Source organism: Dipteris shenzhenensis, chromosome 4 (genome assembly GCF_047967505.1).
Source record: "Dipteris shenzhenensis isolate YYH24624 ecotype China chromosome 4, Dip_SZ_1.0, whole genome shotgun sequence".
NCBI classification, from domain to species: Eukaryota; Viridiplantae; Streptophyta; class Polypodiopsida; order Gleicheniales; family Dipteridaceae; genus Dipteris; species Dipteris shenzhenensis.
The window spans coordinates 52,968,785-52,990,765 of NC_141599.1; positions in this window are offsets into that span (position 1 = coordinate 52,968,785).

Here is a 21,981-nt window from a genome sequence, read left to right on the forward strand (position 1 = left end):
CTGTAGGTCTATGCATAACCCCATATATTTGTATGTATCAAATCAAGAATACCTCTTGCTCCTGCCCAAATTGGTTTTGTTTGTTTATCAAAGCAACATACTTTGCAAACTTTTCCAAGACTGCTTTTCCCACACTAGATGATATCGTTTGGATTTATCCTTGATTATGCATTCATCTCCATCAAACATGACTTGCTAGTTGTGTTCCATATTTTGCCCAACTGATAAGAGGTTCTTGTTGAGCTTTGGAACATAGATCACATCTTTCACCAATGCTTTGGTACTAGTGAAATTGTTCATAGGGACAATGCCTTTCCCTTGAACAAGATTTGGTGCATTATCTACGGTGTAGATAACATTATTTGGTCCTTCTAATGGCTTCATTTCTATGAACCATTCCTGATGCTTTGTCATGTGCGATGATGAACCACTATCGAATCTTGATCAATATGGTCAACTTGATAGTTGAATTCCACTTTGGAGTTACAATCAATGTCAATGTACACTGTGTCAGTATATTGCATACTCTCACTTGCAAGATACATGGTGTTAGGCTCATTGGCATAATGATTGTGACTTGAATGTCCACTAGGGTGATTTTCTCTTTCATAAAAATTCCCTCTATTGCTACTAGATTGGCCTCCTTGGTCATACTGCTTCTTGTAGCAATCTCTTTCATACTATCCAAACTTATGATAGTACTTGCACTGAATGTTTAACATGTTGGTAGATGCATTTCCTCTTCCGTAAAATCTCCCTTGATTGGAACTATTTCCTCTTAGATGATGATGATGATGCTGATGCCACTATGGATGTTGATGCTGATGCTAATTTTGATGATGATGACCACTTCTCCAAGATCCTCTACCTCTACCTCTGTCTGAGGTTGTGAATGCTTGATCATTGGACTGAACTTTGCATGCTTGAATGGGTTTGAGTCTTGAGTTCTTCACCAAGTAACACTGCCTACAGTGTTGGAATTTTCCTTTGAATGGCAATACTTTGGACTAAATTCTCATATCCTTCTTTTAGTCCATTCAAAATAGCTTGATCCATTACTGAAGGATTCATAGTCTCTCATGCTGTTGTGAGTTGATTGTTGTATTCCTTGATTTTGAGTATGTTAACATGACTAGTTTCATTTCTATTATGAAAACTCTAGTTGATTTGATTTCTTAGTGTGAGAGTCTTGGGTGTTTTCTTAGACTCATAAAGAGCTACGAATATATCCCATGCTTCTTTGGATGTCTTCATTGTGTTGTGTTGTCCAAGCATGACATCTTGCACATTTTTCTTAACCAAATGATATGCATATTTTTCTTTCTTATCCCATTCTAGATTTGCTCAAGAAATGGCAAGATCTACTGCATGTGTGGACACCATTGATGCAAGTGTAGACCCTTCTACTTTTGTTGCGGCAATGGTGGGAGTTGCTGGTGGCACACTAGATGTCTAGGTGTAGAGCCATTGACATACTCCCATTTTTCTTGAAGTACAAGAACATTTCCATTCAATATTTACATGTGTCATAATTGGAGTTGTCCAACATAGAAGATGCCTCTAAATTGAGGTTGATAGTGGTAGAAATGATGCAAAAAGGCACTCAAAATGCCTATGAAGCCACTATCTAAAACAACTACAATTCGAACTACTGGTGAAGATAGAACTACAATATATATCCAATATGTTAGAAGTCTTATATGGCAAATGATGTTAGAATAGCCAAGAGGTTTTACAATGCTCAAAATAGAGTGCATAAATGGAAAAAAAAAAGTCAATAATGCTAATGATATGCAATCTTCCCACTGAATAATCTATTAATACCTTTGAAACTCTAAAATCTACTCATTCATGTGTAGACAGTCAGGTTTCAGGTGCGCCTCGAGACTCACTTTGAGTAGGAACTAGTAGAAAATTATTGGGCATGGCTTTGGATGGGATTCTTTGGAGTTGTTTCCTCTATGGCAAACTAATATAAAGTTAGATCAACCATCGAGTGATGAAAAGCAGCAAATAGTTTCTTTTCCTTTTGTTCCTTTTAGGTGTGGGGTTAGATGCATCGCTAAAGAGGCTTAAACATGTACAAGAAGTGGATTTGTTGATGAGGCTAAAAAGTGTGTTAAAATGTGCTTTTGATGTGACCAACATGTAGAGCACAAAAAATTGAGCGATTTTCCATTTTGGAGCACCCTCAAATTCTTCATGGATCAAGAAATATAGCTTGATCAAGGTGGAGGGGCAAAAAGGGTGAAAATGATGATGTGGCAATTGTGTCCACATGAAAAATGGTGCCTAGCAAGGGATGTGCCTATGGAGCACTGTGTGTGAGTGGTAGCTAGGTGCACGTGTAGTGTGTGCATAGTGTGCCTAGTAAGGGGAAATTGTGCCTGTGCCCCACGTGGCAAATGATGTGGTAGGGTGACATGGTAGATGATGTGTCACTAATGATGTGGCTGTACTAATGTGGTGTGATGATGTGGCAATTGAGTCAACATGCTAATGTTGCAGGTGAGTTGGATTGATGATGTGGCAATTGAGTGACATGGCAATTGACATGGTAGGCATGATGATGTAGTAGATAAGGTGCCATGTGGTGGATGCTACTGAGGTGGAAGACAAGAGATAGGGTTGTGGCATGGAAAAGTTGATGAGGCTCCATGTGTCACCTTTTTGTGGTGCCACATGTCACAAGACCAAGTGATAAGATACCCAAAATCTATTAGATCCGGTTGGAATAGTTTGTGATGCTCTAAAATATTCGTAGATGTTAAGAGAATCTATGAAAGATTCCATTGACATGCAAAATCTCAACTACCGGATTTGCTTATAGCTTGAGGCCATTCTCATGGGCTGTGTGAGTGCTTGGTGTGGTGGCATGACTTGTGTAACTAGGTAGTTGAGTGTAGATTGTGAGTAAAGGATGCTAGTTCTCTATAGCTTCCTTTTGTTGGCAGTGCTTGTAGCTTGTTGTGGCTCTCATTGAACGTCAATGAGAGCTTTTTAGTCATTGCTTGTTGGTTTGTTTCTTGTTGTCGTTGCTAGTGTTATGATGTAGTCATGGTCGATGGTCATTAGAGATGGCTACATGTGCAGTCATGTAGGCATTGTTGGTGTTGGGCTCAGGCTTAATGTGGTGAGCTTGTGCATTGCAAAGTTGAGTCATCGTTGGTGTGTGCCATGTTGCCTCAGGATAATCTTCGTCGTGGTGCATTTGTCATTATGCCCACCTAGACTAGCACATGGGACCACCTCATGGGACCCTCATCCATCCCTTCACCTTCACGAACGGAGCAGCTGAAGCATGAAAGGAGCTCTATCATTCACCTTCATGATGAAGGTGAATTTGCTTCAACCCTGGTTCCATTGCTTGTTAGCCAAATGTCACATTTTAATGCACCATTGTGGATTCAAACTTCGCATCCTATACCAACTGCATCTCCAACAAAAGCTTTGAGTATAATGTCCAGTTGTATTGTGTAGCTCATTCAAGTTTCCTATGGTCTCAATAAGCCAAAATATTTGCAACTTGATTTGTGAAAGTTCTTTTGAAGAGAAAGCGTATCTCGGAGATTGAAAGAAATCTTCATGGATGTCACTTTTGAGCAGTTTTCATGAACTTGCTTTGCGAGAACTTTGAGGAGTCATTCAAGTGGATGACCAGTTATTCTCTCAACATCTTTTTTTCAGCCTGCATTATGTCTATGTTAGATTTCAAAAGCAGTTAATTACACTTCAATATGTCCCAACATCATTGGCCCTGGTGAATGAAGACTTAATGCAGATATGTTCTCCAAATCACAATCTTGTAGGAGCCTCTTCCCTTCATTTCATCTTGCACCCCCAACATCTCTAGATGCGTTATGCTCATTGACATATTGTTGCCAAATTTGGAACACATAATATCTATCCCTCACCTGGTGCTCAAACTTTCACCCACTTGCTCTCACCGAAAGCTCCCCTCTCATAGTTCTCATCGTTCCCCTTCCCACAGTAGCAGCTCCCTGACTCGTGGCAACTCTGGCAAAAATCCCATCAAAAGAGCAGCTCTAGATAGCTTGACGATGAGAATGAGCTACTTGTATAAGAAGAAAGTGATGGGACAATCTTGAACAAATATAACCTTATGCAAGCGTGCAAAAGAGAAGGGACTTTGATCGAATCGAGTTTGTGTGGTGTATTGTGCCCTCTTCACATCATTCAAAAATCCTATGGCGTAGATCCTCTTACTCAATTTGCTCGATCACTCTTTAAACACAAGAAGTTGCACTCAAGAATTCATGTAAGCACACGTGAACTCGATGTACGTGACCATTTCAAGTAGGGTATGTAGCCTCTCAGTATATAAAATAATATAATATTAAAATTGTGCAACACGCAATTCAGCTTGCTGCCCAAATTACACCCGATGTCGGTTGCTATAGGTAGAAGATGTGAGGCTGCTTGAGATTTGAATCTGCATGGTACAATAAATTTGGTGGGTGGTGGCACAAGTGGTAAAAACTTCCATTGTTGGGGCTTGGGGTGAAACAAATTCATGTTCATCGTGAAAGAGCTCTATTTGTATGGCTCCATTGGGACGGAAGAGGGTCCCATGAGATGGTTAGTTGAGTCATGAATTCTTCACAAAGGACAAATGCACTAGGGTGAAGATTATCTTGAGGCCTTTTGAAGAGCAAGCGTATCTCAGAGATTGAAAGAAGGTTTCAATGGATGTCAGTTTTGAGCAGTTTTCATGTACTTCAACTTTGAGGAGTCATTCAACTGGATAACCAGTTATTCTCTCATCTTTTTTATAGCCTGCATTTTGTCTATGTTAGATTTCAAAAGCAATTAATTACACTTCAATATGTCCCAACATCGTTGGCCTTGGTGAATGAAGTTTTAATGCAAATATCTTCTCCAAATCACAATCTCGCAAGAGCCTCTTCCCTTCTCCCACCACTACGCAATGTGCATCCATTTCATCTTGCACCCCCAACATCTTCAGATGCATTATGCTCACTGACATATTGCTGCCAAATTTGGAATGCATAATATTCATCCCTCACCTAGTGCTCAAACTCTCTCACCCGCTTGCTCTCACCCAAAGCTCCCCTCTCACAGTTCTCATCATTCCCCTTCCCACAGTAGTAGCTATATTGTGTTTATGTGGTTTATTAGGAGGTTGTTTCTTTGTACTAACCCCTCTGCAAATTGTGTCATCTTGCAGCTTGATATCGTGGGCAGGTACCCTACTCTTGTCGAGACAGCCTACCATCGTGGACATCGCAGATGACATACGTGGAGGCACTTCTATGATGAGGGGTTTATTACTGAGGAGCAGTATATCTGGGTTACTGGAGCGCCCCACCAGGTATTTAAAAGTACTTAAATAATGTCAATGTTGTAAATACGGCTACGTGGCACTCTCCTCTCTCCTCGAATCTCCCTTTCTCATCAAACATCCCTCGTCCTCCCCAAACCTCTAAAATTCATCCCTAAACCTCCCAATCCCTGCCACGTGGCTGGTTTGGGATTAGTCTCCTAAAAGAATAGAAAGATGAGCTAAATTTCATGGAGTTCTGATAACTTGAGGCATGGAATTGCACCAAATGTACAAAATAATTAATTGTTACTAGCTTCCTTTCTCATGGGAATTGATATCCCACACATTATGGGCCCATAGATCCCCAACCAGAACCAACATGGTGGGTTGTTATTGCCTCTCTCTCTCTCTCTCTCTCTCTCTCTCTCTCTCTCTCTCTCTCTCTCTCTCTCTCTCTTCCTCTCTTCCTTCCCCCCCTTCCCTCCCCTTCATTTGCCCTCCCCCCTTCCTCCTCCCCCCCTCTCCCCTCGCCCCCCCTTTCCCCTCCCCCCCCCTTTTCCCTCCCCCTTTCTCCTTCCCTCCCCCACCATTTCCCCCACTCCTCTGCTCCCCCTCCCTTACCTTTCTCCTTCTCTCACTTCCCTTCCCTCCCACCCCTCTCCTTGCTTTCCTTGCCAACATTTCCACACTTCCTTTTGTTCCCCCTCTCCTCTATTCCATTAATTTCCTTCTGTTCCTGTCTCGTCCATTCCATTAATTTCCTTTATTTGTTGCTATCCTCTTGCAACCACGACTGCTTTTTTAAATTTATTTTTTCAAACTATAATATTAAATTAATCCTTGCACAAACAAGGATTATAGTCGATCTTCATTTTCAACCCCTTTCGTAGATTATGTAAAAGGCATGGTCATAAAACTTTGCAAATACCTTTACAATGCTTAAATCCTACATCTTATATTGTACACCACATACTCTAGACCTTGATCCCTGTAACTTAATCCCTATAGCCTAAACCCTAATTTGTATATGCTAAACCCTAATCCCTATACCATATACCCTAAGCCCTAATCCCTATGCTTTTAACCCTAAACCCTAAACCCTGAACCCTACATACTATATCCTTTACCCTAAACCGTAATCCCTATACCCTTAACTCTAAACCCTATACCCTAAACCATATGCCCTAAATCATAAACCCTATACCCTACACCTAATTCCTAATCCCTATAGGCTATACCCTAAACCCTAATCCCTATAGCCTAAATCCTAAACCCTATACACTATATTACCCTAAACCATATGACCTAAATCATAAATACTACACTCTATACTCAACCTTGATCCTTATAGCCTATGTCCCAAAGCCAAACCCTAAATCTTATACCCTAAAACTTGATCCCTAAAGCTTAATCCTTATAGCCTAAGCCCTAATTCCTATAACCTAAACCCTAATCCCTATATTCTATATCCTAAAACCTATAGCCTAGACCATATACCCTAAACCCTAAATTCTATAGCCTATATCCTAAACCCTAATCCCTATAGTTTATACCCTATCCCCTAAACCTAATCCTTATATCCTATACCCTAAATCCTATACCATAAACCCTAAACCCTATACCCTAAAACCTAATCCATATAACGTAGACCCTAAACCCTATACCATATACCCTAAACCCAAATCCCTATACCCTTAACCCTAAACCCTAAACCCTAAATCCTAAATCTTGTACCGTTTATCCTAAACCCTAATCCCTATAGCCTAAATGGTAAACCCTAAAGCATATGCCCTAAATCATAAACCCTAATCCCTAAACTCTACACTCTATACCCCAAACTTTGATCCTTATAACCTATACCCCATTCCTTAAACCCTAATCCCTATACCCTATACCCTAAACTCTATACCCTAAACCCTAAACCCGATACTCTAAATCCTATACCATATACCCTGAATCCTAAACCTATATCCTAAACCCTAAACCCTATAGCCCAAACCCTATAGCCTAAACGCTATACCCTATAGCCTATCTTCTAATCCCTATAGCCTAAACCCTAAACCCTAAACCCTAATCCCTATACCTAAAAGTTTTTGATGGGTATGGTACTTTGCACATGCCTTAATCTTACCCACTTTAAGGCCTGTGCAAAGTACCTTGCCCATAAAATATCATTTGCATGATTGGGCATGCATTTCACCTTATGTTATGTGATGAGAAATGAGGAAAATTGCTTCCCCCACCATGCAAATGATACCCAATGGGCATTGCAATTTGCATAGGACTTATTGTGGGTGCGATTAAGGGCCATGCAAAGTAATGTATTCATCAGAGACACCACCTTCGAATGATGCATCCCAATGCATATTTTTGACCCTCATTCATGATGGATGGTAAAAAACAAGAAAAAATGCATCCTAGACTGTGCAAATGAGATTTGATGGGAATGACAACCCCCCTCCCTCGTCCCCCCTTCAAGATGCTCATTGAGGAAGTGCATGGTGTTGTGGCTCTTTCTAGTTTTTACACTTCTAGTTATGGATGTCATGTTTATTATGCTCCCTACTATTGTGAGCTCAGGTTATGGCTTTTGTGTTCTTTTTTTTTCATCTCAGTTTAGATTGATGATGTAAGAATTAGAATTTTCTTGCTAGATTAAGTGGTGACCTCAGTAATAAGCACATTTCACATGGTAAACTAGTAGATCAATAGTTTTTGCCACCACTACTCTATGAACTAAGACTACTATGCTAGGAGTGCTTGCAGTTAGCAGTTAGCACCCCCTAATAAAAAGTAGCAAAACAAAGTAGCAGTTCACAAGGGTGGAAGCATGCTAACCTACTAAAAAAAGCATATCCATGGACAATGCTAAGAAGCACCATTGAATAACACTTGTGTCTACTAGAACGAATGTCTTTTCCGATCACCACACTCTCATTTCTAATCCAGGCTGCATACTGCAGAAATCTCACTTCAGGCTTGAGAGCATAACTTGCTTGAAATGAACCACTTGCCTCAATGGCAACAATAGTAAACTCGTGACCATTCTTCGGATACTGTCTTTGGAACCAACTGCCGATACTATAGTTGTAATCACGTGGGCTTTGTTTGTAAGTGAGCATAATGTTGATTGAGAGGTACACTCAGCCCATACGTGGAGTGTCTCTCTACTTGGAATTTGGATTGCAGTTACATCCTCCCCCCCCGCCCCGCCCTCTCTCTCTCTCTCTCATTCTCACTCACACATGCACAGAGGTGCAGTCTTCATCCTACCTTCTCCATCACCAACTCTCTCTCTAACAAAGCTGCAATCTTCCTCCTGCATGTTCCATCTCCAGGAATTGTTGTCCTCCCTGTCACTCACTCTACTAATGTTACAGGCAACATTGCAATGCCTGGACTGTCTCTCTCTCACACACACTCACACACAGGCGCGGGCTTCCTCTTGCTTGATCCATTGCCAAGAATCCTTGTTGAGGTGGAGTATTTCTCACGTGGACTCTCTCTCTCTCCAATGACACATATCATTTTTGGCTACATTGAAGGGGCCCCCATAATCTTGTCAGATCTCCTTGCAATCAAGCTTTCTTGAAGGTTTGATAAGTATGCTCACCATACTCACCATAGTCACCAGATCTTGATGCTTCCACTTGTTGTTTTCTTTTTAGACTTTGAATTATGGAGTTGACGTAGAAAATTGTATGGATTCTTGGTTTATATTGTTTGGATGCTCTCTTTCCTTTCTAGCTTCGTAATCCCTTATGACATTGTCCCATACTATTGGTTCAATGGATCTTCCCATGTTGCCTTGAATTGGCTCACCTCGTTGGTAGCTCAAATGTAAACCCCAAACTTGCAATTCACTCTACAGGCTAGAACTAAGCAATGCTCTGAACGTGTGCAAGAGATAAACGCAAGAGGGAGGTTACTATACATGGACATGATGACTTGTAGAAGAGGAGGATTATTGACAAAACTATGTATTTTTTTGATAGTGTCATGACTGGCATGGGTGCAGAACTCAAGACTGAACTTTTCCATTCAATATTGCAACATCCTCAGGTTCAAAGCCTTTGTGACCTTTCATCAAAGGCAAAAGGTGATGTTCAAGCATGCCTCATTGGTAATGTTTGTAGTATACTAGCGATTGTAAAGCAATCAACTTCCAAAGATGAGTTTTTTAAAAGAAAAGTGCATTGACTATGCTAATGAACTCCAATCATTGCATTCCCAAGCAAAGGTCTCAAGTGTACTTCAAGTTCCTAGGCATAGCTTGTATGAGGCAAGATCTAGAGTCTATGCATTGGCTAATGATGGTAATGGACTACTCCCATTGGCTGCATGTTGGAAGCAATACTGCACTAGCCCAATCATTGATGATGAAACAAAGGAACTTGTACAATCATTTTGGGAGGCCACGTCACATGTTTCCCCCAACAAGAAGGACGTGTGTCAGGAAAGAGTTGGTAGAAATATTTACATCAAGCACTCGGTGCACCTTCTTGAGGAGCTTCAGGCACAACCTATTAAATTGCATGATTGATAGCACCTACTTTGTAATTTACCATTGACATGATAGTTACATTATGATATGTTGATTTCCACTGTCATGTGCTATTAACAAAAATCATGGGATGGTTTCCACTCACCTTTGACCATTGCCATATGCTAGTTGTAGTTGTCAAATTTTGATTAGCACTCTCTTTTACCGATTTCATAGGATGCTTGGCACATACAATGCTTGCTACCACAATCAATCTTGCCAGCACCTCCAATGCTTGTTAGCACTATGAACAATCATGGCTAGCACTTGCACTTAACACTCTCATCTAGCAGCAAACACTTGTAGTTGCTAGCAAATTTTAATGCTTATTAGCACATGCTATCCTTATTAGCACTTGCAATTCTTATTAGCACTCTCATCTATGATTGCCAGATGCTAGTTAGCACATGCAATGCTTGTAATTGCAGGTGCTTGTTAGCACATGCAATAATATGTTAAATTACATGGTGCAGTAGAACAGAAACTAAAAAAAGAATAGAGAGTACACAACAAATTGGAGAGGAACAAACTTTTCCTTTAATACTGATGTAGTACAAATGATGGCTCCATCCACCTGTGCGCTCCCATAGTGGAGCTTAGATGGTGATCTAGACAGATACTAGGTGAAGAGCTACTAGCAGGAAGATTTGATCTGATCTGAAATGATCTAATACAATGGACTGGGGAGGTCGCCTCTTTATAGCTATGAGGGTAGTAGTTGGATCAACATAGTCGATAGAGTCGACCAGTCGACCTAGTCGGTGGACCCGACTAGTCGACCTAGTTGGTGGAGCCGATCAGTCATCCTAGTCAGTGGAACCAACTAGTCGTCCATGGAATATATAGGGAATATTCCCTATACTGTCACCTCGGGGGCTCCCACCCCCGAACCCCCACCAAGGAGTCCACTGGCCCCTAGGCCCAAGCAAGAATAAGGGGCTCCCACATAATCACCTTTCTACCATCAACAGTCTCATTGATAGACCTCATCTGACATGCAAGTTAGGATCCCTCCAGTGTCCCCGGCTCACACATGGCTTCTTCTCATATGGGGGCCTTATAACTTGAGCACCTTGGACCACTGGTGGTTACCAGGAGGGTGGGGCATTGAGCATATCTAACATAATAGGCATGTGCTAACAAGAATTGCATGTGCTTGTTAGCATATGCTAGAAAGAAATGCTTGTGCATGTTAGCACATGCAATTCTTGCAACGAGCACCACCTGTAGTTGCTAACACCATACTTGTTATCACCTATAGTACTTGCAAAGCTTATAATTCTTGCCATCACCACTCATGGTTGCTAGCACCTACAATGCTTGTTGGCACCTTCCATCCTTGTTAGTACAAGTGTAATGACTATTAGCACTCTCATCCAATACTGCCCGATGCTAGTTAGATGTGCAATGCTTGTTATTGCATGTGCTTGTTAGCACATGCAATAACAGGCATGTGCTAACAACAATTGCATGTGCTGGCAAGAAATGCTTGGTCTTGTTAGAACATACACTTCTTGCTAGCACCATCTATAGTTGCTAGCACTTGCAATGCTTGTTAGAACCTGCAAACCTTGTTAGAACTTGAAATGCTTACTAGCACTCTCATCTACCACTTTCATATGCTGGTTAGCATCTACAATGCTTGTTAGCACCTATATTTCATGTCAGCACTACTTGTGGTTGCTAGCACCTACAATCCTTGGTAGGTTAAGTGCAATCCTTATTAGCAATCTCATCTACCATTGCCACTAGTTAGCACATGCAATGCCTATTATTACACCTACTAATTGTCTCTTAATTGTGCTAATTAGCACCTGTTATGCCTGTTAGCACCTAGAATGCTTGTTAACATCTACGATGCTTGTTGTTGCAAACTACTAGCTATGTTAATTAGCACTTGTACTAGCTGTTAGTGCTTGCACTGCCTATTACAACCTACACTACCCATTAGCACTTGCAATGCTAGTTGGTCCATGGAATTCTCGTTAGTCAACTCTTGTGATCGGTCGTCACCACCTACAATTGTTAACAAGGAACTGCACATTCCTTTTGATGGCAAGTTGAGCTCTTTCACCGATTTAAATAGAAAAATCTAGAGTGTAGGATTTAACTATGGTCATTTGAATATTTGAAGCCTCTATTTGTGTGCAAGCTAAAGGACTGCTACACACATTGAACATTGTGAATACCATGTGCACATGTCCTTTCTAAAAGATGCGCTAAACTTGATGCACAATTAGAAGTTTGCAAATGTATTGTTTGTACTAGAGATGACACAAGCAACATATGTTCATCTACTCTAGACACTTACAAAGGTCTCACTCATTTGTGAAAGTCATTGATCTGCCCAACATAGAATGATGCAACCTTCCATCGTAGGAAAGTGTTTAATGGGTGAATATAAGGATTGTGGCATAAAGAAGTTGGCATGCTGCCCCTTGAAGACAATGAAGGAAGGGAGAACCATCACTGTGAAAGTATTTGAATATGTGGATACTGTAGACAAGCATGGAAATAACAAGAAGAGGAAAGATCTCATGAACAAAGGCATGCAGTGTTGGGAGTTTTTGGAGTTCTTGAAAAGTAAAATGAAGCACTTTATCAAACACAACTACATAGCTCGATGGTAGGTGCTTCAATTCAAGGAATGTATTCTCAAATTCCCTGACGACGTGGTTGTCTCAATTGTAGACTTCGCAGAAAATTATGCTTTCAAAGAACAAAATGAGATTCAGTCAATGCATTGGCATTCGGTACAAGTATCAATTTTTGTGCACATAATTTACTATCGTAAGGGAGGAAAAGTTATTAAAATAGTTCACTTCTTCATTTCAGATGATAGACAGCATGACACATTATTTGTACAACATTGTTTCATGTTACATGAGATGTGGTTGAAAGAACAAGGAATTGCAGTGAAACGGCATTGGGTTTGGTCTGATGGGGCTACCTCCCAGTTTAAGGCTTGCAAGCCCTTTTATTTTGTTGCTAGGTATGCTGGAATGACAAGCATGGAAATGACTTGGAACTTCTTTGCTAGTGGGCATGGCAAAGGAGAGCACCATGGAGCAGGGGCTATTATTAAAAGAACCTTAACACATGAACAACTAAAGAAAGTTCAAAGATGATGCTATTTTAAAGTGTGCAAGCAATGTTGCTGCTTTCCTATAGGCCAACTTATCTGAGGGATTTGTAGCCTCTTACATATCCAAACAAATGGAGTGTTCTCGTGTATTTTGGGAGAATTAGGTGGGAGACGTGAACATGGAAAATAATTGGAATTGTGAAGTTGTTCCCAATTCACATTCTTTACATGTTTTTCGAGGTCACAACCCACAAGATCCATTATGCCTTGCTACCAAACATTTGTCATGTCTTTGTGATGCATGCATGCATGGGATTGGGAATAGATGTACCAACAAAGCATGTGTGCAACCTTGGGGTTTTTGCACATTGGTACCTTTGCAAGATATAGAGCCTATTGCAGATGAGGAAGATGCATACACATTTGCAACTTTTGAAGGCCATCGTGATGTGTTAAGCAATGCTTTGCATGTTGGTGACACATTCGTAGTCAATGCTGAGACCAATGATGTTGAGGTAGATTTTTACCTACTTAAATGCACTATAAAAAAACAACAATCTGATTAGGACTATCTTGATGATTGGGGAAATGTCGTAGCAAGGGGTTCTTGTGAAATTATGGATCTCTTCTACAAACAAATAGATCACTATTCCTTTAAAGTCCTCATGACTCAACCGAGAGTCCACATATTTTCACACCTTTTGTGTTGCATTAAGATACCTATGGAGAGTCTCCCACAATGAAGAAACCTTTTCTCAATCATTTTAGAGACCTATGAGGTCTTATATAATAGCATGCCCTTTGATGTTGACATGTAACAATCTATTCTTTGAGGAATAGTTGCAATATGAAGTGTTTGGAAACATTCAAAAGGTAATTTTTGTCAACACATATGCTAACATAAGTACACTAACATCAATATCCTAACATAAGCATGCTAACATAAGTGTGCTAGCAAGTATCCTAACAAGTATGCTAACATAATTATGATAACAAGTATGCCAACATCAGTATCCTGACATAAGCATGCTAACAAGTATGCTAACATCAGTATCCTCACATAAGTATGCTAACAAGTATGCTAGCATTAGTATCTTGACATAAGTATGCTAACGTAAGTATGATAACAAGTGTGCTAACAAGTATGCTAACATAAGTAATTGATATGGCCCTTGAGGGGTCCCCTTTAGGGATAAGGGCCATATCAACATGCCATTGGACATATATGGCATGTCTGTATGGCCCTTGCCCCTAAAGGGGACCCCCCAAGGGCTATATTGATAGTGACAGGGAACCCCTTGATGCAAAGTTGTATTCTGTATATTGCAAAGTTGTTTTAGCCTATAATCTTTTTTCCTAGATATTCTTTATCATACTATGAAGCCTATCATTTTCCTTTTGCATTCACATAGCATGCATATTTGGATTCTTCACATTGGCTCTTTCCTTGCAATTCTCAATCACCCCTTGTGCTACATTGTGAATCTCTAGCACCATACCAAATCACACAATGCCAATTTGCCAAATTTTCATTTCAATTTTGGAAGTTATTGCATTCCTTGTATTTAAGCTTGGAATTTGTTCGACATAAGTATCGAAGTGCAAGCTAGTATTTTAGATAAATTGTGATGTTAGTTATGAACAAAAGGAAAAGCATCCATTTGGTGCTGCATTTATGCCTAGCCTCATCCTTTCCTTTTTGTCAACCACTGGCTGCACATTTCCCTATCTAGCATAGCACACTTTATATGTTGAGTAGCATATTGTATGGCAACTAATGTGGAACAAATGCAAGATCATTGAAAATATAATCCAAGAACAAATTCAAGGTGATCCATGAACAAATGACAAATAATCCATGCAGAAATGCAAGTTTTTTTCTTGCAAGATAATACAAAGTGGTACATAGAATACCCTTATATATATTCCTTTGCATCATTTTCCCTCATCTTAATGATGAATTCCAAAATTTTGATAGACTCCTCATTGTTGAATAGGTCAAACTAAGTTATGAATGCCTAGCGATCTTGGCATTGAAGCCAAACAAACAACCATGACTGTACATCCTCCATGTTCAAATATGACCACATTTCTTCAAAATCCTATACCTCAAACTTGGGAAGTATGTACCATGCATCGGACAATTTTGGTGAAGAATCATCCAAAATAATGGTGTTGGCTACATTAGAAATTACCTTTGCCGATCCCATATTGTCAAACGTTGCTTGATGATACTATTCTTGAGCCAATATTTTAATTTCCTTGTGCTGTGCAAAACAAGCATGAAGAATTCTATCAACTTTAATTCTTTGAGAAGTACTCCAAACAAAAACTTCAAACCAAGACAAAAATCTAAAAATGTGGGAGCATTTTTCCTAATATATATAGCCCATCCCTTGGACTCTTGAAATTGATTTATGAGGGATCCATCTCCAGGTTGGGGGTAATTCTGAATGAAATGCTCTATGATCTTTAGCAGAAGACCATTCAGATCCAACACAATTGCTCTCTGATCTTCATGGAGAGGTGTAGGGACAATCTTTGGTGGGGGTGTAGGTAGGCATAATAGTTGAAGTGTGATCCATCAATGGGATGTCTACTGGCCCAGATGGATGTGTCTGAAGTGTTAATAAAATGCTCATTTCCCTTCTATGAATTTGGGCACTCATCCCTCAATTTCCTTGCCCGATTGGTCTCGAACACTTTTGGTTGGGCATGAGAGGAAGTAACATCAAGTAGAGCTACACCAAAAGAGTGGTTTAACACTATTTAAAATAAAGCTTTGTGTACATCATCAGGAGCCATACAAACATGTAAAATCAAGATGATCCATATAGATTTAGAATGAGTCATATAAAATCAAAACAAGCTATATAAAATCATAATGAGACTTATAACTCAGTCATATAACATCAGACATGTAAAATAAGAATAAGCCATTTAGAATATGAATGAGGCATATAAATTTAGACACTTTACAATGATAGTGAACCATAAAAAATTGAATGAGCCATATAAAACCAGAACGGGTCCAAGAATGTAGCAGTTCTTCGAGTCTTCCTCGAAGCATGTACCATAGGTGAGGGTAGCATATCGAGCTATAAATAGCCCAGAATGAGAATATAAAACCAAACATATAACATCAGATATATAAATTCATATGTTGAAATTTCAAAATGAACCATATAAAATCAGCATCCAAACCTATTAATATCCCTTCTATTACTTAGCCCAAATGGCTTCAATACAATAGCTATGTGCTGTATGTACTCTACACACCCTAGTATACAACCCAAATGGCTTAGATACAATAGCTCTACGCTACACTCCACACACCCCAGTATACTATGTTGTGGGACTGACCCAAGAATCTAAGAGATGACGGCCCTTCTTCCTCAACATCCTTTTCGGCTGGTGACCCAAGGGATTGTCGTCTAGGATATCCGCAGTTGCAATATCTTCTGGATCATATCCTGCATCTATAAGGTCTCTCATGATGTTATTAACCTTTCTTGCAATTCCATCCTGCAACTTTAGAGTTGAAGAGTGTGCAGCTCGGTTACACATTGATGGATCTACAAAAAAAGACAATCCAACAATGCTGAAATAAGTGGAGTACCTCTAACTAGTATGTTTCTATCAATAAAACATTAGCTTACAATTGCTATCTAGCTAGCACATGAGTAGAAGTCTAGAAGATTAGTACTCTCTACGTGAATGCTAACTAACTAATGTAGGGTAGTTGGGACCATAAGTATACCAATGTATGCTCAATAGCATAACTTGTGCATTGAGTAGAATATCTAGTACACTGAGTAAAGTACCATAGGAAAATAAGCTAGTTAGCTTTTTATGTCAAATGGGGTTGCCATGGTAAGAGAACAAATTTACAAGGTTTTTCCTCAAATCAGGGTAATTTATTTATCATTTATAAAAAGTACTAAGAAGCATTAACAACTATAGGAGACCAAGTCATAGGATCTACTAAATAGCATATAGGTTTTCAAAAGTAGAAGAACGTCACATGGGCTGAACCCTTGGGTCCACTCTAGCATGGACTTGAACAACAACACAACTACATATATAGTTTCCCAACTCCTCTTCCTAACCATTGCATCTGTTAATGAAGTGTTTGCCCTATCTAACTCTTGTGCAACAATTTTAAGTCTAGCATTAAAGTGATCAATCAGTGAGATAATTTTTTCCTCTACATATGGGTGGTCAACAAGCATACAACTGCTATTTTTCTTTGTTGTGCCCTATAAAAAATCTCTTGATATGGGGGTTTCTTTAGGATGCCCCTTCTCATCTGTTCCATGAATGTCCTCCTGAAAATAATCTTCCTCATCATCATGGATTGCAGAAGTTTGAAGCAACTTAGAGTAGAGAAGGAGGAAGTGGATATTGAATTGCAATCCTTGTAGCTAGACTCTGCAGATACAAAGAGGATGTTTGAGTTGCAATTGATAGTTGATCATCTCTCTAAGACCCTAGCATGGTGGACACTGAACATGTTGAGAATGAAGTGTTTGACACCTAGGCATGTGCATCCAACTTTGACTGTCACTAGTCCCATCTTGAGTACTGTCACTAGTCCCATCTTGAGTTGCATTTATATATATTCATTAAATGTTTCTTAGACTTGGTCCATGTTGTATCATGTTTGTAGGCTATAGTTGACATGTACTCAGAGCATTTGTTAGAGTTGGGAAACTAGCATGCTATGACTTGAAGAGCAAGAGTCATGCACAATTTGTACCTGCCCCTCCTTATCCCTGACTTGTAGTAAAGGGCAAAATCAATGTCACAAGTTGGTGCAGAGGTTATGGGATGTCCCTTGAGCATGAGAACGCCATGATGTTGGTATGCTTGCCATGAAAACATAGCTACCATGTTCTGTGCTTTACCATAGCTTGCTCCATGGGCTCATGAGGGGCTCATCATGTAGGGCTTCTGATTGCAACTATGTACATCGTTGGGATGCTTAGGGATGATGATACCAGAAAGCCTCCTATTGGTATGCAATCTACAACAACAACCATTGGCAAGGACTTGTCTGGTAAGAAGCATGCTGTAAGGTTGAATGTATTAAGTTTTCTAATAGACCTCAAATTCAACATACCTGTGTTTTTAGCACATTCGTGATATTACCTCACTTGTTTTTTAGCATATCTGTCAACATATATGTTAGCACATCAGTTAGTGAAAGTGTGTTGTTAGTGTTGTTTGAGAGCATGGAAGCAACAGAAGATAGACACAATGAAAAGAAGTGCTCATAGAATGAAGAACAATGAGAGCCATATGTAGGGCATCTCTACATGATCACTGACATCATCGATGACCTCTGACCAAAGGCTACCGAGCTCATCTACTCCCCTAGAATCTAGCCAACATCTAGATGGCATCTACTCCCACCTAACTGTGCCACTAGCACACACATAGGAACAAAGGTGTGCTAACAAGGAGGCATGACCTTGATACATCCCAACAAACCCCCCCTCAAGGGAATGCCTCAGGCTATGTCAAGGATACATCTAGTCACATAGTGTCTCAAGCCATCTCATGGTGGTCAAGGATAAATCTATGGCTAGGATCTCATGCTAGCAAGGGTTCCCAAGGGTGTGAGGCAAACAAAGGGATACATAAGACCCCCCAATGGTTATCTCCCCTGCATGTACATGCACACAATGTCTGCAGGAGGTACCATGGAGTTAAACACATACAGATGGCCTACATCATATGGTGACCAAAGGTGATTACAATGATAAAGACACACACAAAACAAGGAGAGTACAAAATATCATAGATACCTTAGAGAGGTTCACACAGACAAGATAAGATACCTTTGCATACTCATAACGGTTGCAAAAGGTTTACAAACTCTATTTTGGAAACATGATTATGAGACAAAGAATCCACCCATGACATGGATCTTATGTCCATTCAAAGTGAGCTCAACCACATATCTTTTGTCCAAATGCTCTTGGTCTGTCATGAACTTTGTAGAGATAGAGGTGTCATCATCAAACTCATTCACTCCCAAGGTGGAGCAGCTTCATAGAGCCAATTCAACACAATGTGAGAAAACAGGAAGGTGATGAAGATGGTCATCCTGAACAATACGTCGACGATCCTTCACATCTAGCACTTTGGGGAGTTCAACTTGCTAATCAAAATGAGGGAAGCGTTCATCTTTTGGACATGAAAGAAAGCTATCGAATTCCCAATTTTTGGATTTTGATGTCTTGAGAGACCATAGGCATCCATCAACAGAGCTAGCCTCCTTCAAAATCTGACAAGATGATGAGCCAATCTTGGGCAAGGCAACATAACGTGATTTTTTGGTGCAGCTCAGAGATGATAAGCTAATGTTGGGCACAACAACAAAATGGGTTTTCTTGCTTGGCTGGTTGAACACAACCATGACCAATAAAAGAAGACGAAACTTCCAAATTATTAGAGAGTAGCAGTGGCTAGCAACCCTCATCTGCTCCTTTTAGCTGTGCATTAGTGTCAACTATGGGCTGTGTGAGCCAAACCTTCACAATCAGAACTCTGAGACACCATTCATTAATGCCTCTGATTGCTAAAAAACTCTCGACTGCAGAGAGAAACCAAGCAGCTGCACTTGAAATAGATAGCCTTCACTCTCAAAACTTCACAGGATAGTAGGCTTGTAGCAAATAAAAAGAGTTTCAGAATGTTTCCTTCAGTAGCTTTGTCAGCAGCACTTTGCTAAACCTTCTACAAAGTGATGGCAGAAGAAGATAACCCTCTAAAAACTATCGAACCAGAAGATAATAGGCTCTCTAGTCAACCATGGAAGATATGTAGTCGAATTTTAGAATTTCATGCAGATAGACTGCTGGTATGTTGCCAAAAACTTTGCGAGCAAGTTGGAGCTGCATCTGCCCGAGTTTGGGGAAGCGAGGGTCTCAAGGCCATGGGTGACTGTGTCATGAAAGATGGCCAACATCTTGCTCTTGGAAGCCTTCTCGTATTAAAGAGCTTTTCAAGAAGCTTTCCTTACAAAACTCTCGATTTTTCAAGGCAAATACTGCTTTGATTTTCCTCTGCACAAGCAAGATATGGCTAAATAGCAAACGTGTGTAACCGAAGCTTCAACAATGGGTGGCAAAACGACAAGCAGCAGTAGGAGAGAAGTGACGAGGAGAATGGCGTGGAGTCAAGCAACTCAAGGAGGATGGAACCATTCTGATACCATGTTGTTAGAGAGCATGGAAGCAACAGAAGATAGACACAATGAAAAGAAGTGCTCATAGAATGAAGAACAATGAGAGCCATATGTCTCTACATGATCATTAACATCATCGATGACCTTTGACCAAAGGCTACTGAGCTCATCTACTCCCCTAGAATCTAGCCAACATCTAGATGGAATCTACTCCCACCTAACTGTGCCTCTAGCACACACATAGGACCAAAGGTGTGCTAACAAGGAGGCATGACCTTGATACATCCCAACAGTTGGTAGGTGTGCTATTAGCACACCTAGCATTAGAGCATTTGGTACTATATGAATATTCTTATGAGAACAACTTATGTTAGCATGTCTGTTTGTTGGCATACGTGGTACCATATCCATGAACACATATTTTTAGCATACGTGGTACCATATCCATTAGCACAACATCTATTAGCACATCTATTAGCACATCTATCAGCACATCTGTTAGCACATCTATTATTAATAGTTTTTTATTAGCAATGATAGCATATATGCTAATTATAATCTATTATTAACATATCTATTACTAGCATATGTGCTAATCATCATATCTATTATTAGCATATGTGCTAAATTATATATATATTATTATTGGGTATGCTATTAGCAAATTTGTGCTATTAGCATATTATTAATAGTACTTCTATTATTAGCACATGTCCTAGTTAGCATATCAAGTATTCTATAGCATATCAATTACTGGCATATCTGTTATCAACGTATGTGCTAATTAGCATATCCATTACTAGCATATTTGTTATTAGCATATGTGCTAATTATCATATATGTTAGTAGCAGATTTGCTAATTAGCATATCATTGAGCACATGTGTTATTAGCACATATAAAATTGGCACATCTATTATTAGCATATATTTCTGTTGATGATAAAGTATTGTATAATTAAAGCCACATATGTGTTTCCACTATTGATTTAAACTATATTGTGTAGATATAGATGGTGAAGAGGACATCTCCTACCCTAAACACCTTGGAGAGGATTTTGCTACAAAGGAGGAGCTTGGAAAGGTGGCTGTAACAAGTGAATTGAGTGGAGAGGATATCTTGCACCCGAAGGCCATCCCCGATGAAGATATGTCTGGTAATGTCCCCATACTTGAAGATGTGGATGCGATGATAAAAGATATTGTTGAAGTATTAAATGACTTGAAAACACTTGAGAATCAATTGGAGGTATCAACTACTACTTAGATGGACATGGGCGATGACAGTCCCTTGGAAAACGTGGTTGCTAGGCTGGGCAAGAAGAAGAATACCACTTCTACTTCTCTACTTGAACCTTTAAAGAGACAAAAGATGCCATCTGGCACAACAGAGGATGCAACAATTGTTAAGAATGTTGTTAAACCATCTGCATGCAAGAAGTTGTGCTGTACACTACTTCATTATTTCTCTTCCACTTAATGGTGTGGCTCTCAAAATAGCCACTTTTCTTTAACTCCTCGACGTACTCCTTTGCAAAATCTACCCATGCAAAATCAACCGAACTGCCCTTCTCAATCACAACTAGGCTAAACTATTTTGTGTATACCCTCATGCAAAGGCTAACCTCCATATTAGTAGGGCATTGTTTCTGGTACACCCTATTGTGGAAGAAAATCCCTATATGCTTCAGGATGAACATTGCTGCATGTAATTCTATACACTAATGGATCTCTGGGAGTTTTAAACACACCCAACCACTCCATCTTTGACAGATTAGTCTCCTTTAAGGTTTTTGGATCACCTCCCATCAAACTGAGGCCATATTCAGCATGAAAAGCCTCCTTCATAAGGCAC